Here is an 18,171-nt window from a genome sequence, read left to right on the forward strand (position 1 = left end):
AACAGGTCATTACTTAATTCCTAGGTGTGTTTGTGGGAAGGAAACAAAGATAAATTTGTTCGCAAGTGAATCGGCGCCCCAGGTAAGAGCCCAGGTGTTCTTTCAACTATGCTGTGAGACTAATTTCTTCCTGGCCCTCCAGGAACCAGTTGAAGATGGAGACCAGCTGGCCTATCTTCAAATCTTACATACCAACATCTTTCCCTGATTCGTAGATTTCCTTATAACCCCAGACGTTCCACCCATACTTAAAGCTGGGGTGTGTGTGGGGGGGGAGAGAAGGACAGAATTTCAAAGACAATGGCAGTTGAAATGCCTTCCTTTACAGTCTGCTGTAACTCAGACCTTGGGGTGTAACCCTGGTGCACTTTGTGGAATTTATTTCCATGAAAGTAGACTTGCAGCAAAGTTCTTCCAGGGAATAGGCATGGTCCATCCCATTTCGTCGCCTGAGGCGAAATGGGAAGGTACCACTCTCCCCACCACAGGGTTGTGAGGCTGCAGCTTCCAGATTCTGGAAAGATCTTGCAAGAAGTCCATGAGATCTCTCCAGGCCCTAGAAATGCCCCACCACCACAGAAGAAGTGAGGCAAAACAGTGGCAAGATCTCATTGTGAGGCAGTGTCACTTCTCCCGAGCTTCTCCAGCTGTCTCAGCCTGTCTCACGGGGGGAGGGCCCTTTCTAGGATATTACCTGCATGGTAGTCAAGAATTTTGAAGGAAGTGCTTCTGTCAGGGAATTGTCGATCCTGCTCCTCTAGCCCTAAGCTGCTTACATCCTAAGGGCAGAGGGAAGACCTCATGCTGATCAAGAAATAAATGCAAGGGAGAACTAAAATGATTTTTATAAATTATTATTTTTTAACACGGAGATAGACAGACAAGGAAAAGGCTAAGGAGGCAAACACAAGATCAAAAACAGTGAGGATATTTTTTCCCAACACAGAGAGGGAAAATCCATGCCAACCTGACCAGAGGGCAGATCAGATCTGGAGAGCAGGATAGCTCCTCCTCCTGGACGAAGGAGCCATCTGTAGAAGGAGCCATCCTATTAACTAGATGTCCTCAAGTCCATTCTGGCAAACTGTTCATGGAACATTCAGTCATGAGAACCCACCTCCCTTGCAGAGTGAAATGGTATAGGCTAGAGACGCAATTTTAAGGAAAGATTTGCAGCTTAGTTGTAGAGCATCTGATTTGCATACAGATGGCCCCAAATTCCATCCCCAGCATCTCCAGGTAGACATCTTTGTAACCATGGAGAGCTGCAACCAGTCTTTGTAGACAAGACACTGAGCTAGGCAAACCAATGGTCCGACTTGGGAGTAAATCAGCTTCTGTTTACTGCCTTATTTGCTGTTTGAAGAACTAGGCTGATTTCACCAAAGTAAACATATTAACACTGTTTTATGTTTTGTAAATTTTACATTTACACAAGCCCTTTTACAGCAATCGAAACACATACACTCTAATTACGTGATTACATGCCTTCATCTCACTTAGGTTATTACATGCAATTATTATTACTAGTCTAAAAGTGCAGCAACAACAAAACTTCTACAAGAAAACTTTAATTAGAAGTCTATTAAACATAGGAGACACACCTTTCAAAGAGACTGACCTCATAGCTGGCAGTGGGGATGGATGAACCCTATAAAAATCTGTGCTGCAGTATTGCTTTATAGTTAGGGCTCTATGTGAAAGAAAATCCACACACTCACACATACATACATACACACACAGAGAGAGAGAATTGGGAAAAAAAGATGTGCCATAGATTATTTTTATGTTTATTTCATTTTAATTACATTTTCCCTCCATATATATATATATATATATATATATATATATATATATATATGGTTATCCCCATGTCCATTTTAACTTTACAACATTACACATATTAGGTACATTAGGCTGAAAATGTAACTGGCCAAAAGTGGGGATCTGAATCCTAGCCCAACACACCATTCTTTACACCTCCCTGTTCCATAAACAGCTGCCCATAACAAAAAAAAAGCTACAGTATTATTACTATTATTTTCTGGAAGCATTTTTGTTAGGAATAATAGGAGGAGAGATTAGAAAAGAAGATCAAGTATTGTTTATGTATGCGACAACCGCGGCTAGGACATTGTTAGCTCAAAAATGGAAATTACAGGAATTACCAACAATTGAGGAGTGGCAGACAAAAATGATGGACTATGCTGAACTTGCTAGGTTGACTTGCAAGACCCGCGACCATGGTGAGACGAGGTTTCAAAAAGACTGGAGTAAATATGTGGACTATATGGAGAAAAACTGTAGATCTTTAAAAACACTTGCAGGATTGAAATAAATCCTACGAATTGACTAAAAAAGTCAAAAAGGAACTGCAAAAATGGAGTTAACAAGAAACCCGCAAGAAGGGAGGGGGGGAAGTTACAGCTCGGCAGAGCAAGATGTAAGATGAAAATATAAGATGTTTTGTATAAAAGATTGTTGTTTTTTTAATTTGATAAATTGGAAAATGGAATAAAATTTATTTTAAAAAAATATTATTTTCTGACAAGATACTACTTAATTATAGTGGTGCACCGTAAGCTTAACAAATGCAACATACAATCTAAGTGTAACAGTAGAAATGACTTTAGAATGCCTCTTCAAATAATAAAAAGGTATTTCATCAGTATAACTGAAATGTATTAACATATCCAACTATGCTCCAGCCTTTATTGTATGTGTTTGTGGTGAATGATGGCTGCCTGGATCTAAAGCACAAACCATTTTGACATAAATCAGGGATCGCGGATCTCTGGCCCTCCAGATGTAGCTGGACTCCGAAGACCCATCAACTTTGATGGTTAGACATGGGGGTGGTTGGAGCTGGAATCCAATCACAGATTCCCCATCCCTGGCATAAATGAGCATGACTAAAGTTATGGCCATGTTACCCAGAGTGAGTTCCCACCAACATGTCTACTGAGAAAACTGCACTGCTAATTCTTCACTGCTGCAGAGCCTGTTTACATTTTCATGTAATCCTGCCTTCCCATCTTCCCATACAGCTGTTTGCCGTAGCAGCTGTTAATCATAGAACTTCAAGAGATGCTCATATTACTGAATCACAGGACTGCAACAAGAGTGCCTCAGTAGAACATTAGAGACCAGCCCACATAAAGCCTGGACTGCAGCAACATCACTCCTGCTGAAAAGAAAATGCTATTTCACCATCACAGATTCTCCCGCAGAATCTTGTTTTCTGAGGTTGTCAAGAATGCTATACTAGAGATCCTAAAAGCTTGTAAACAAATCAATGTCCACACCCTGCCAACATTCATGACATTCATGCATTGATTGCATAGAAACACATGTTTAGACACTCATGGGTACACATCCCTTCGCAGATATCCCTGTTCAATGGTCAAGTGTTGGAGCTCACAGGGCGTGTGTCCCTACTCTGCCCCCACATGTTAGCCCTATGCACAGAGGCTAACAAATGGGGATTCTGCCTTTTGACAGAGCTACACTTTTTAATTTTTTTTTAAAAAAGACTTTATTTCATTTCTTTAAAAAATTTACATGATAGAAAAAAGGAAAAAAGAAAAAAACAGACAAAGGAAAACAAATATGAACATAATAATAACAAGTCCTTTTAAGTTAATCTAAAGCAAAAAAAAAACTTTAACAAACCTTACAAACCTAAAATCATCAAATCAGAATTTACAGAATAAAGCATACAAAAACAGAACAAAGAAAAAAAACAATAATAAAATTAAGAATTAAAAAATGACTCCCTACTATTGATAATACTGCTTCCCTCTAAGATAAATTCCTCTTGTCTTGCATTATCTAAGTTTAACTTATATAGATTCACTATATATTATTTCTCTATACTATTCTCTATAGTATAGAGGACAGAGCTACACTTTGTATAATGCTTTGAGGGCAAGGGCAACGGTTTAAAATGGTAGCATAAAGTTTTAGCAGACGTATATGCCACGGGTGGAAAGGTCTTTAGTAAATTGGCTAGCTGTCATGCAACATAATTTGCATGCGTGTTCCAAAGACCCTGGCTCAGGTCCCATGTCTAAACTGCATATACACATACACCCTTCCCTACCGCAAGAGTTCAAATTCCATCCTAGTAAATTCCAGGTTAATAAAGTGACTCCAGCAACCAAACCACATTTTGCAACATTTACTCAAGCAAATTAGCTCATAAGCCTGCTTAAAACCAATTGCTCCTGGAAGAAGAACTGTTAGCTGCTTGACAATATTGCCTTCGTGCTGCTTAGGCATCTCTGTGATGAGAAGCAGATGCACGCAGGCCACTTCATTTGATTGGGAAGAAAGAGGTCTCCGGGATATATGACAAACTCAGGGAATGTGGCTCCTTTAACACTAGTCATTTTGTAGGCAAACTTTCATTAAGAGCAAAGCAAAAAGTTCTCTGAATATTTGGGGCAGCGAAAGTCCCCTCTGAGACAGCAATTTGGATGGCAGAAATAAGTGTCTGATTTTTCCTAATTGCTAGGAATTGGCTTGAAAGAAGGAGATGGAGAACAAATGTTCTACAAAAGTTACAATAGGAGCCAATTCTCTGAGATTACAGGAAGCAAGGTCTGGTCCAGAGATCTGGGCCCATGGTCACATCTTTCATCTGCTGGGAACTGGGTAAGGCCACCAGGGTGCAGATGCCCATCACTATAAAACTGTCCGGCTCACATATTTGTCCTGGATGCCTGTTGCTGGGAATGACAAGTGTAGAGAGTGCTGTTGCCTTCAGGGCCTGCTTTCAGGCTACCCATCGGAATTGGGTTGGCCACTGTTAGAACAGGAATGCTGGACCAGATGGGCCTTTAGCATAATCCAACGCTGCTCTTCTCTGACACTCTGCTGGCCCTGTTTAGACAAGCATTCCCCTGGACTTGAACTTTCTGATCTAATTGTTTTAATTTTTCTTTTCCTTCTTTATTTTTGTTATGCTTTTGAGCACACTTGCTGAATTGCTTATTTTCAGTATGGTTTTGCTTTCTTGTGCATTTTCATTATTTGCGGATATTTTATACCTGGAAATCGCTTAGAAGCTATTTTGACATGTAAGCAGTATATAAATTAAATAGTGCTGCTGCTGCTGCTGCTGATAGCAAATTTTCATGATGAAATGATTTTTAAAAATCTGGAAACTGATGAGGAAATGTGAAGAACTGAACATAAGATTGGAAAAAGGAGAAATGGAGAGGAACCGATATTGGCACAATCTCCCATCCCTACTGTAACGGACGACCCCTTTAAGGTTGGTTTGTGGGCCGGGTGGAAACTTGTTAGAATTCCCAATATAATGAGCTTCCACACAGCTGTCTCCTGTCAAGGCTTTGAGGCCTGCGTTGAAAGGTGATGAGAGATATGTGAGGGGTAAACGCCCATTATCAGCATTCTCTTAAAGTCTGGATGGGAGGAGACTCTCAACAGCCACAGCCAGGCCAAGGTCAGTGTCCACTGAGACCTTTGAAGATATCTCGTTGCTCAGTCTCTGTGATTTAAGTGTAAGAATTTTCTTGACATAAGGCAGTTTTTGTTATTTTAGCTTCTGAGCGATTTTAACCTATGTAATTATTTGAAGTTTTATTCTTTCTGGCCACTATCCAGGCGGAGTTTACCTTCCTCCATTCCAGCATTCCTTCCATGCCCATACCGCTGTCTTCTTCACTCACCATTATTATATCTACTTCTGGGTCGAAAATAGTAATGTTCATTTCAACCTCCTCCTCCTACTCCATATTATTTAAGAATCTAACTCCCTCCAGCCTTTTCTACCAACGTTCCAACTATCCAGCTGGCTAGAAAAAATAGCACACACGCCTCTGAGCATTCAAAACTGTGTATTCTAAATTTTGCTCAAGAGTAACTGAACCTACTCCACATTTACCACCATGTGATGGATGACCCTTGCTTCGAAAAGCTCAGTCAAAATAGAAAGAAGGCTCAAGAACTCAGACCAGATCAAATTTCACAAAATCACACCCAACTTTACTAAAACAGAACTCTTACAAGAGAGAAAAGGGGGTAATCTCACCACACTTGCGACTAACCTAGAGAGCTCCCTGGCTGAGTGGAAAAGCACGTCACGCCTTTTTAAGTAGGCAATGCCATCCACCATGGGCTAGAGGAGCAATGAATGTCTCAGGAAACAGCTATCATGAAGATGCTTATGCAAGAAGCATGTGATGTTCTTAGAGCATCGTCACTGGCAGAAGCATCCTAGATATTTATAGTTAAGGCTGCCGCTCTATACTAATTCCCACACAGGTTGGAAACCTGGGGCTCCCTATGGGAACATTGCACTTCTCTTCAAGCAGCGTCTCCTCTCTAGCCTAGAGGAATTCACTGTACCTCCAGAAAGTCTCTCTCTCTCTCTCTCTCTCTCTCTCTCTCTCACACACACACACACACACACCACCATCACATCCAGATACTAGCTCTGGGGAATAGTCATACTGTCCCTGCACTTGTCTTTTTTAAGGATGCTAGTTTACTGTACTTTCAGGACAGAATCCACTGCATTCAAGAGGATTCTTAGACTCCTTTTTCTTCTTCTTTGCACATTTGTTTAGTGAGGTAATTGCAGCCCATATGTTTGCAAAGATCCAAGTCCATATGGCAGCACAGGAAAGAACCAGATATTCAATTAAATTTTTAGTATTTAAATTTAAATTTGGAAGAGGTCCATTAGGGCCCTTGAGTCCCGGTCTTGTTAGTCCTCTTAATCTTTCTTCCCTTTTTTGCAAGATGCTGGGAAATTACATCAGTGCTCCAGCATCTGCACAGGCTCCATATTCTCCTCCAAGCATAATTGAGGCCTCTGGTTATAGCCAATAAAGCCCTAAAGATGGCTTAGATAAAGCATATCATAAGCAACAGTTTCCTTCTATGAGTCTAATAATTATCCCAGAGATTGATCAAGGGCGCCCTTGTAACCAACTCCATGCAACTCTCCATTGCAGAGGACCATACTTATGTGAGGGACCCAGTTAACTAATCCTTCCTCATCAAAAGGAAAGAGGTTTGCGCAAATGCACTCATCAGAATTTTGCAATGCAGTTCTCTAGCCAAGTACAGTAATGTATACAAAAACTACATCAACTCTGGTAAAGTTTGCAGAGAAATGCAGAAATTAGTGGAAATAAAATTACATTGGGGGAAATTGCCTTGTAAAAATGTGCATATGATGATGATGATGATGATGTATTATTTATACCCCACCCATCTGACTGGGTTTCCCCAGCCACTCTGGGCAGCTTCCAACAAAATATTAAAATACAATGAGGCAAAAAGGCAAATATAAATGTGTATAGTAGGAGACATCCGCCTACAAATGCTGATGAATTTTCACGAGGACTTTTATTTTTAAAAATAATAATAATGTCAAACTGGTACAATAATGTGGAGAGCTGAACTTAAGACTGGAAAAATGAGAAACTGGGAGAAACAGAAATCGACATCTTTGTCAATCCCTGCCACAGAATCAGTTACAAACACCAAATGTTAACCACACAAAGTTATTTTAGTTACAAGCTTGTACAAATGAAAGCACCATATACAGTGGTACCTCTACTTACGAATTTAATGCGTTCCGAACGCACATTTGTAAGTCGAAAAAAAAATGTAAGTCGAATCCCATAGGAATGCATTGGGAGAAAAAAATCATAAGTAGAAGCAACCCTATCTAAAAATTCGTAAGTAGAAAAAATCCTATCTAAACCGCATCCAAGATGGCGGAAGGAGCTCCATTCGTAAGTAGAAACATTCTTAAGTAGAGTTATTCGTAAGTAGAGGTACCACTGTAGAAGCAAGGAAAGTATTCACTAATGTAATGCTGTGAGCATTCTGCTCTCACATGTGTGAAGATTCATCTTATCACAGGTTCCTGTGTCTCCTGCATTACCACACAATCAATGAGTGCTCATGTGACCTCTTCACAGAGGACCTTGAAAGATTAGGGGATGTTGTCCCTTATTTATGAAGGAGAAGAATGGAAACCAAACCTCTTCTGAAACCCCTTTTTGATATGCCCCTCATAGTTCTCCTCTACAGAAGGTGATCTGAGAGAGCTATGCCCCCAGACATAATTGATCCAGCTCTCAATTAGTGGCTCTGCCTAGGCTTTCCAGTGATGAGCAACAGCCAGTTCTGCTGCTGTCAACTGAAAGAACTCTAGGTCCTTGTGTTCAATCGCTGGTTTTGTGTCACTTTCCAGTGACAGCGGGGGGGGGGGGGGGCTAAGGATGGATCAGGCTTCAATTCCCTTTCATAGTTCTCGTAAATTGATGGGGAATGGCAAAACATCAACAACACACGCGCAACACACACAAGCAATGTTCAGCAAAGCACTAATTCAAATGCTCCCAGCTTTCATCCAATCTGCTTTTATAGCTTCCTTTCCTGTATCTGCTACTTCTTAAAATTTATTACACTTTCATTAAATATCCTTGGCTGATTGGAGTTCAGAGGTGAGAATCTGTTTCAGGGCAATAATAATAATAACTTAATGGAGACCCTTGTTAATGAGGTATTAACAAGGAGGTCTCCAATCCTTATTTCTCCAGATTTAATTCAACCCATGCTACTGTTACTGCCATGTCACAAAGAGTGGGGGGGGGGAGCCCTCAGATCATCCATTATTATAGCTATCTGAAGATTTACTGGCCTGTCTTATTAAAATAATCAATTAATGCAGTCGTAATGCCAAGATCTAGGCCAACCTTGCAGGCTAAAGGGGGTCAACGCCTAGTTGATAGGTGGTTAGCTGACCTCCAAAGTACACCTAAGGTTTGGCATGGAAGACAACAGCTGGGGCGTAGGGGGAAGGTTACTCTTGAAATAAAAGTGGTTTGGGTGTTAAGAGGGATATGATAATATATGTAGTTACTAGTAGGACAATTGAGACATTCACATTTTTTTTTATCCCAGAGGGGGGAAACAGAACAGGGACAGAACGGGTAACACTGGAATTGAATAGGCACATGATTTTTCACAAAAAATCAGCAAGCTGAAGTTTAGATCCTTGTCTTCAAACCCCTGTGGATTTTTCATTCCAATGGAATTGCATCATGCCCTTTCTTCTGTGAAGAGGAAACATTACATCAGGCTTAATCCTCCCACTTCATGGAACAAATGTAGTGACTGGGTTTGGGGTCATGCAGTGGCTTTCATGGCTGAGTGGGAATTTGAGCCCACTCAGTCATACACTGTAGTCCTACATATTAAATACTATGCCATACTGGCACTGCAATTCACATCAGTTGTGGTTGCACCGGGGGTGGGTAGAGGTGGGAATCACTACTCTAAAGATGGGGAAATTCAGATGTTGTTGGACTCCAGCACCCACCAGCTCTACCCAGCATGGCCAACGGGGAGGGGCAATGGGAGATGGAGTCGAGCAACATCTGAAGGGCCACATATTCCCAACACTGCACTACACAATGGTCTGGTTCATTAGGTGAGTTGTACTAAATGATACAAACAGGGGCTGGACACATATGAAGGTACCATATCCTAAGTGAGATCACTGATCCATCTCAACCAGCCATCCCAACCTGCTGCCCTCTAGATGTTGTTGGATGGCAACTCCCATCATCCATGCCTCAGTAGCTCAGTGACACAACATGAGGAGAAAAGGTGCAAGGTGCAGCCTCTAGTGTCTCTAGGTAGGGATGGGAAAGTCTCCTGCCTGGAGACCTACTGCCAGTAAGTGTAAACAATACTCAACTAGATGGACCAATGGTCTTGCTTCATATTAGGCAGCTTCTTACATTCCTATTTTGTATGATCATTGGCCATACTGCCTGGGGCTGATGGGGGATGCAGTCCAAAACATCTGGAAGGCACTGATGGAGATGGATTGTGGATTAAATTTATAAATTAAAATGTAAACCTTCTGCCCCACATGTGTGGGAGAAATATGAGAGTATACAGGCTGCGTAGCCCTTTTAGCAGAGTGAAAAAGCTCACCACAGGAGGCAATGATGGCCACCAAATTGGATGGCTTTTAAAAAGGATAAGACAAATTCATGGGTTATCAAAGACTACTGGCCATAACGGCTATGCTCTGCCTCCACAATTGGAGGCAATGTTGGACTAGATTGACCATTGGCCTGATCCAGCAGCCTCTCCTTATGTTCTTATGTTTTCATACTAAAGACCTGGCTGTCTGCTTCTGTTGCAACCCGAAGTTAGATTCTTGCTTCTCAAAGTTTTCCTTCTTCTAATCCTCCTTGTTAAAAAAAACAACTTGCTATTTTTGAGTCTTTTTCTTTTTTCACTCCCCTCCTCCTTACAGCTTCTGGCAACCAGCAGCATGCCAACACTGGGTAGCCCATCTGAACCTTACTTCAGAATCAAACAATTTTCTCAGTCTCGCAGAGTCTGAATCGCTCAAGCTAAATCGAGAGGATTTACCTATTGAACGCTCAGGCAGGCTCCCTTTCAACTCTGAAAGAAGGAAGAATTATGAGACTGGAGTAATTCATTGAGAGCTATCTGTCCTGGCACTTAATCAAAGGGATTAGGACTTGGAAAGGAGTGGGGGGGGGAAGCCCACAGGTGAACCTCCAGGAAGCATACCAAGCAGTTATCAAAAACATACAAGTTCAAAGCAGCTCAATTTTCATATGTTAAAAGTATGTGGATGGAGCCCGGGGCTTGTTTCTAGGTAAAGTGCTGTGTTAAAGCTGTTTGTACTTGCATATTTAACAGACAAGGGGAATGAAGCAGTGAGTGGCGGAGCGGTATTTAGGGTCCACCTCGCCCCTCTTGCAATGCAATAAATCAAGCCTGGTGAGACGTGAACTGTTGCCGCATCCAAGTTTCACATGCCCTCTCCCCGACTTTGGCAGTCACAACAGATATTCATTTACCTCGTCAACAACGGGGGCTGTCATAACACACACAGGCAAAGATGTTATATGCTGGGGTAAAGGTTGGAGCTGGGGAGAGGGAAGAAGGCCTTTCCATAATTGTTATTAATCGTGTCACTGGGGCTGGTCTAACAGCTTTATTTAAACTCCCAATGGAAAAGGCTGTGTTTTCTTTTCTTTTCTTTTAAACACACATACTTTCTCTTCTGAATAGAACAGCGGCAAATGGTCTAAGTTAGGGCATCATCTGAGCCTGGGCTGATGGGGGGCTTAGACACCCAACCTGTTGCCAATGCCAGCGCTCAGAGATGAGCATACAAAACAAATAGTGGTTAGACCCAGGCTTTCCATCGTTTGGTGTCCTACAGCCTTCCCCAACCTCTGGCACCCTACAGCTTTGGCCTACAGCTCTCATCACCCTGTTGGTGGCTAGGGCTGTTGGGAGTAGTTGCCTGGCAATAGCTGGAGGGCACCAGGTTGGATAAATCGAGTGCTGCTTCCCCTCAAAAGCTATGCCCATGAGGTGTATGGGGTGTTAGGGGAGGGGTAGTACCTCTGGTGGGGGACAAGTTGTGATCCTTCTGGGGTAGTTTGTCCAATTTTACTCCCCACTCTGCACTCACTTGTGGCTCCTAGAAGCTGTCAGCGACAGCCGCCACACCCCAGGAAAGGCTTTGACTGGTTGGCCAATGGGTCTCAAACCCTCAGTGAATTAAGGTCTTCTCCTGCATGCCAAGACAGTCTCTGGAGGATTGAATGGGCATGACCAATTGTGGGTCCAATGGTTTCTGCATGCACTGTAGAGGGAAGGGGGGGGAGATGGGGCTCCGTCAAGGAGAAGGGAAACACCAATCCTAAACCTCCACTGCCTTTGGGAGAAGAAAAGGCTAAGGAGTAAACCCTACACAAATCTGGAGTGGAGTTCCTAAGATGGTTGGTTGGCACCTTGCACGCCTTCTTCCAGCAACTCCAGCATCCAAGCTGGTGCCAAACTATGGTATGGGCGCCAGGAAAGTCACTTTGTGCACTGTCTCTCAAGACGGATGGATGCCAACTTGCCTGCACACTTGATTTTCAGCAAACTGAGTCGCCGAAGTCACTTGATGGGAGTTGGAGTCCGGCATCATCGGGGGCAGGGGGGCAGACTTGTTCCGCAATCCTGCTTTACAGACTGCACCCATAGTATGTTGGTGATGCTTCTTTCTCCCCTCCCCCCCAAAAAGCCAAACAGGAAGAGAGAGAAATAATCCTTCCCTCTCCCTTCCTCCAGCTCTACTATATGTGGGAATGAAGGGTCATCTAAAGGTAGAAAAAAGCAAGACATTGCTGACATTGCTGCAAAACTTGCAGGATGGGGTCACTTTCTTATTTCCTCCCCATTCTCCATGGAGGAAGGTTTTGGTCCCACCACGAGCTTTACCATACAGTGCCATCCATGATGCCTTCTGCTGTCTCCAGCACAAAACAAACAAACAAACAAACAAACAAGCAAATGTGGGAAGGGAAGGGAAGGGGAAAAGAGTTGTTGTGACACAGACATGATGCAGAGCAATCTGAGAGATTCATTTGCAAATATCATAGCAGAGATACACAGAAACAAAGATCAAACTCTGTAATTCAGTAGAAGGGTGGCGTTTAGGATCTTGACACTTCAGGAATCGCATGAGAAGATAATGTTTGATAAGCATGACAGTGAACGTTGGCCTAAAGAGAAAGCCACAGAACATGCCATGGTTGAGCTGAGGTCCATAGCTTCTCACAAGGACTGCAGTCAAGTGGCTCAGTATGTAGAAGGTCCTTGGCTTCTTCTGTTAAAAGGTTCTCAGCAGAGTTGGAAAGACCCCCCCCCCCCTGGAGAGATGCTGCCAGTTGAAATAGACCACAAGACCAAAGTGGCACCCTTTAGATCGGTGCTTCTCAAACTTGGGTTTCCAGCTGTTGTTGGACTACCACCATCCCTAGCTAGCAGGAGCAGTGTCAGGGATGATAGGACTTGTAGTCCAACAACAGCTGGGGATCCAGGCTTGAGAAACACTGCTCTGGATGTTGCTGGGACTACAACTCCCACCACCCCATGCTGCTTGGGGCTGGTTGTAGTCCAGAACATCTGGAGGTCGCCAGGTTGGCTTTCCCCAGAACAAAAAATATTGAGACAGATAATCCAATGCCATGTCATGTTCCTCTTTCCCATTTCATAGCTTCAAGTGCTTTCAATGTGTGCATACTATTGAATGCAGAGCCAGAGCTGATGCTGGAGACCATGCAACAATCTTGAAAACCTATTCAGCATTTCCACCACTGCCAGTGTCCTTTATTTTAATCTAACGTCTCAACAAGCAAACTTCAACCCAGTGAACTCAGGATCCCACAGGTCCAAGTCCACCCATTGAGTATTGGATTTTCTGTTCTTTTGCTTGCTTCTTTGCCTTTTAAATTGGTGTGCTATTTAAATGAATTAACATATGCAAATAAAGATTGACAGAGCTTCCCTCCCCCCCCAAACCCAGAAAGCATTCCTCCGAAGAGAAAAAGGAAAGTATTCATGTGTCTTAATTACTCAAAAACTGTGTCTTCTATTTAAAGCCAAACTCATAAATAAAAGAATTAGCATATCATTCATTTTGTCATTGCTACTCTCTTCTAGGAATACACAGCTTTGTTTCCTTCAGGTTCATATAAGTTGTGTGTGTGTGTCACCTTTATTTTTTTTAAAAGAATAAATATTGGCTTCATGGTTGCAAAATTTTGGATGGGGGAGAGGAGGGTGAAGGGAGGGCGTTTGCCTGAAAGAAAATATGGCTTTAATAGAAGTTTTACATCTGTGTGGTATTACGTGCATGTAAAACAGATGTAACCTAATTACATTTTCATTTAAATTGCTAAATAGCTACTTCAGGTTTTTTTGGATTTTTTTAAAAAGAAAAAGCTAACATAACATACAAACAACAGTTACTATAATAACAAGTGTACTTAGAACTAAATGGGATGGATCAAAGAGACATCAGACAAAATTTGAGCTGGTCTTTGAAAAAGATACAGTGACATAACAATGCTGTATTGATTTACTTAGTAATTTAACGTCTCTCTAGCTCAGCCAGAAGACACAGCTCAGTTTAGCAGAGACACATGGAGGTAAATCCGTTGAGTTTATATAAAGACTTTGAGTTGCATGAAGATTAGATGTACTCTACTGGAGATTATGTAGCAAAACCCCAAATTGGAAATTAGAATGCTAATGCAATACAATCAACATGATTACAGTTTGAATAATGTTACAAATCGGACAGCAGCTACAGCCTTGCTATTTCATTTCTTTTTATGTCTCACGAGCAAATTCTAAGCATATTCTCCTGGCTCAGGTTATAGGAGGTCATCTGTTTGACTGTTGCTAGCATAATAGAGCTTTCTCCGCCATAAAAAAAATAAAAATAAAATTGCCCCTTTTGACTAAGAGTGAGTAGAAGAAAAAAAACTAGGGATGGGTGGCTCTGTCGATTTCTCACAGTCTCTCATGCTCACCATCTTAAATTCAGGTCACCATATTTCTGCAGCAGTTTGCAAATTTATTTATTTTTTAAAGTCCTTGAGAAATTTCCTCAGTATTTTAGTGCATCCTTCTCCTAATATAGACAGAATTGGGGAGTTGAAAGCATTAGGAAATGGAATTCCTTTGTGAATGAGAGATGTAACTTGTAGTCAGGGGGAATGATTTTACCCGGGAAGTATTTAATTTTATTCTAGTTCTTCCACCCCAAAATCAACTTTAAGGTGTCCAGCACAAAGGCTTCCATATCTATTTGCCTGCAATTTTGTAGGTTTTATTCACTCTGACGAAGCTACCATGCCTGCAAATTTCATCCAATTCTGTCAAAAAGGAGGGGAATCCTCTTTTTCATTTCTCAATATTTATCCACCCTCTCCCCTCAAGAACCCTTCCAACAATGCCCTAAACTTTGCTTTAATTCCCGATTCTCCCCCATCCCCATTTGGGGCTTGAGAGTGAACATGGCAATGGACCTGATGAGGATCCAGAGTCATCAGAGGAAAGCCCAAGTAATGAACTAGTAGAGGACCAGGTAGAAGAGGTCCTGGTAGTGATTGTGTAAGTCACCTCTTTTCCAGGGATATAACTCTTATTTCAGCTTCTTAATCTCCAGGTCTTCCTGGATCAGTTTTAGATGCAACTTCAATACCAGGTAGGGGTCATGGACACTTGAAATCATCCTTCAGCTTTACCTTTCGCAGTTATTTTGTGCCTTCTTACACACACACACACACACACACACACACACACACACACACACCCCTTGTAACTTAGTGCATGTATGAAAATGTGAAAAAGGCAGGAAAACTTGCAGATGAGAAGGTGGACAGCAGACCACTTCAAGCAGAAGCAGAATTCAGAGTGAAGTTGGGTTCAGTTTGGTAAGGTAAAGGTAAAGGGACCCCTGACCATTAGGTCCAGTCATGACCGACTCTGGGGTTGCGCGCTCATCTCGCATTATTGGCTGAGGGAACCGGCGTATAGCTTCCAGGTCATGTGGCCAGCACGACAAAGCTGCTTCTGGCAAACCGGAGCAGCACATGGAAACACCGTTTACCTTCCCGCTGTAGCGGTTTCTATTTATCTACTTGCATTTTGACGTGCTTTCGAACTGCTAGGTTGACAGGAGCTGGGACCAAGCAACGGGAGCTCTTGTAACTTAGTGCATTTATGAAAATGTGAAAAAGGCAGGAAAACTTGCAGATGAGAAGGTGGACAGCAGACCACTTCAAGCAGAAGCAGAATTCAGAGTGAAGTTGGGTTCAGTTTGGTAGCAACTCCAAATTTAACAACTGGGGGAGCTCACTTCCATCACTTCAGTTTGCAAAGTATTTCTTCATCCTGAGCTTTGGTGGTCAAGCAGCCCAAACTTAAACATTAAGAACCGTGAGACACCAATGAGCTTTCATGGATTGACTGACGGCACAGCCTTGCCTTTGCTCGTCCTGACCAAATTATCTTTATTAAAAGAAACACAAGTTAACTCGTCTGGGAGATGCTATTCCGGTGGTCCCTCTTTTGAAAACTTCCATCTTTAATACGAAGAAGTCTCCTGCATCACTATTTATAGAACCAGAACTCTTGTGATCTCTTGAAACAAAAAAAGGAGCTGTGTGTGGGAGTGTGTGTGTGTCCCACCCCCAAATTGGCAAAAGCAACAGAGGCGTTACTTTATCATGAAAGGCTCACTGTTTGCAGTGATATACATTAAAACACCGACACTTCTGAAAGATGAACAAATCCTCTGACCCTGTTTTGAAGTGCCAACACACTCCAGTGTTTGCCTCTTAAAATATTTATTCCCTTCATAAAATATCTATGTGCTGATCTCAGTCCCTCAGCAGTAAATATTCTTATTTTTCACATTAGCAGAAGCCCCAAAGAAACTTGAGTCTGCAATCAGAAAAAAACACAAATTTGTTGTTTTTTTAAAAAAGGAATATGGTTCCTATTTAAAATATTACTGCTTTATTACCAGTTGCTGTCTTCAGATTGAGAAGACTATTCACTACCATATAAATGCAAACCTTTTGCTTGAGGAACATATGAGCCTGCTGGATCAGGCCCATCACCCATCTAGTCCCGCATCCTGTTCTCACAGAGGTCACCCAGATGCCTATGGGAAACCCACAACCAGGACCTGAGCATAAAAGCACTCTCCCCTCCTGTGGTTTCCAGCAGCTGGTATTCAGAAGCATTACTGCCTCTGATCATGGAGGCAGAGCACAGCCATTGTAGCCAGTAGCCATTGAGAGCCCATTTATCCATGAATTTGTCTAATCCTCTTTTAAAGCCCTCCACGTTGGTGGCTATCTTTGCCTCCTGTGGGCGTGAGTTCCATAGTTTAACCATAAGTACACTGTTATCTCTGTCCTGAAGGCTCAGCCCGTCTCAACCTTTGTTGGGGCAAGTTGCTCATTCATTTGGTTCCAATAGGCCTTCCTAGCTGGATAAATGGGTCTTTGCCACAAGTGCCTATTTTGCATTGTTTTAGTCTTGTTTCAAATGCATTGCCTGGTTCAGAACATGAGACAGGCTCACCTTTGCAGCAACTGTATTTACAGTAAGCCATGAGTCCCATTCCAAAACCTTTTGATATTTCAACTTGCTACAAAGACAGGTGAGGTTGCTAAACAATGAGCCTCCATCAACAGTCTTTCAACTGTCATATTTCTTTACATAGTTCTTTTTAAAGAGGCTGCAACCTGCTCATCCCCGGAGTAGGGTGAAATCTCCTCCTCTTTCAGATAGCATTTGTGAAACTGGTTGCACTAGCTGTAAGAGTCCTAGAAAGGCACCATATAAGGATTTCACCTGCAGGAACTCTGTACCTGGGACAGGGAGGCTGTGGCCCTTCAGAATGCTGTTGGTCTCAAACTCCCAACAGCCCCCAGCAGCATGGCCAGCCAGGGAGTCCAACAGCAGCAGGATGCTCTGTCCCTCTCAGTGTAACATACCCCAATGGTTTGGGCAAGTAACCCTAAAAGTGAGAATTAAAGACACAATAACTACTTTTAACATGCATTTTAAAATGGCACCCTGTCATATAATACTGGTTTAGAGTTAATTGCAAAACACATTTCGAACCAGCAATTGGAATACACTTTGCCCTGAGAGCAGCCCAAGTTGAGAACATTGTCAGGACCTAGTTTCCAAAGGCTTGTCTGAACAGGAAGGTCTTGGCCTGCCAGTGCAAAGATAACAAGGAGGGAGCCAGCCTAACCTCTCTTGGGAGGGAATTCCACTCCAGTATAGTTCCCCCCCCACTTGCTGAATTAATGCACTTTGCACATTGACACACACTACACAATCTGTGACACACACTTCACAATCTGTGCCTTTGTAACACATTCTGGACATAAGCCCCACTTTTAAGCCTGCACTGTTCCAACCCTCTATGTGACGACCAAGGCCACAAGTCACCCATCTGCATGAAAGGTTTTGATTTCCTCATCCACGGGATCCAGGGGAAAGAAGTGGACACTCATTATCCACGCTAGGCTTGGAGATCCTGAAGGCTACAGAACAGCCTCAGGGTAAACAACTGAGCTTCCATTAAGCCCGGACTGTACCGCTGGCTGATTTCCTCTAGCAATAATATCCAGGGTCACACGTGCAGAGAATTCTGAGCTGAACGCTGCTGGAAGAATCCCGACCAAACACCACAGCTGCATTTCCCCATACTGTTTAGTATGATGTTTTGAAAAAGAATAGCCATCTCTCTATTCA

The 18,171-nt window shown here is 42.5% G+C and overlaps 1 protein-coding gene across 10 annotated transcripts in view; it reads right to left on the minus strand.

The window, feature by feature from the left end:
• Nucleotides 1–18,171, minus strand: part of FTO (FTO alpha-ketoglutarate dependent dioxygenase) — a 528,974-nt gene that overhangs the window by 360,742 nt on the left and 150,061 nt on the right. The gene's annotated exons all lie outside the window — the stretch shown is intronic.

Source organism: Zootoca vivipara, chromosome 6 (genome assembly GCF_965207765.1).
Source record: "Zootoca vivipara chromosome 6, rZooViv2.hap1.1, whole genome shotgun sequence".
NCBI classification, from domain to species: Eukaryota; Metazoa; Chordata; class Lepidosauria; order Squamata; family Lacertidae; genus Zootoca; species Zootoca vivipara.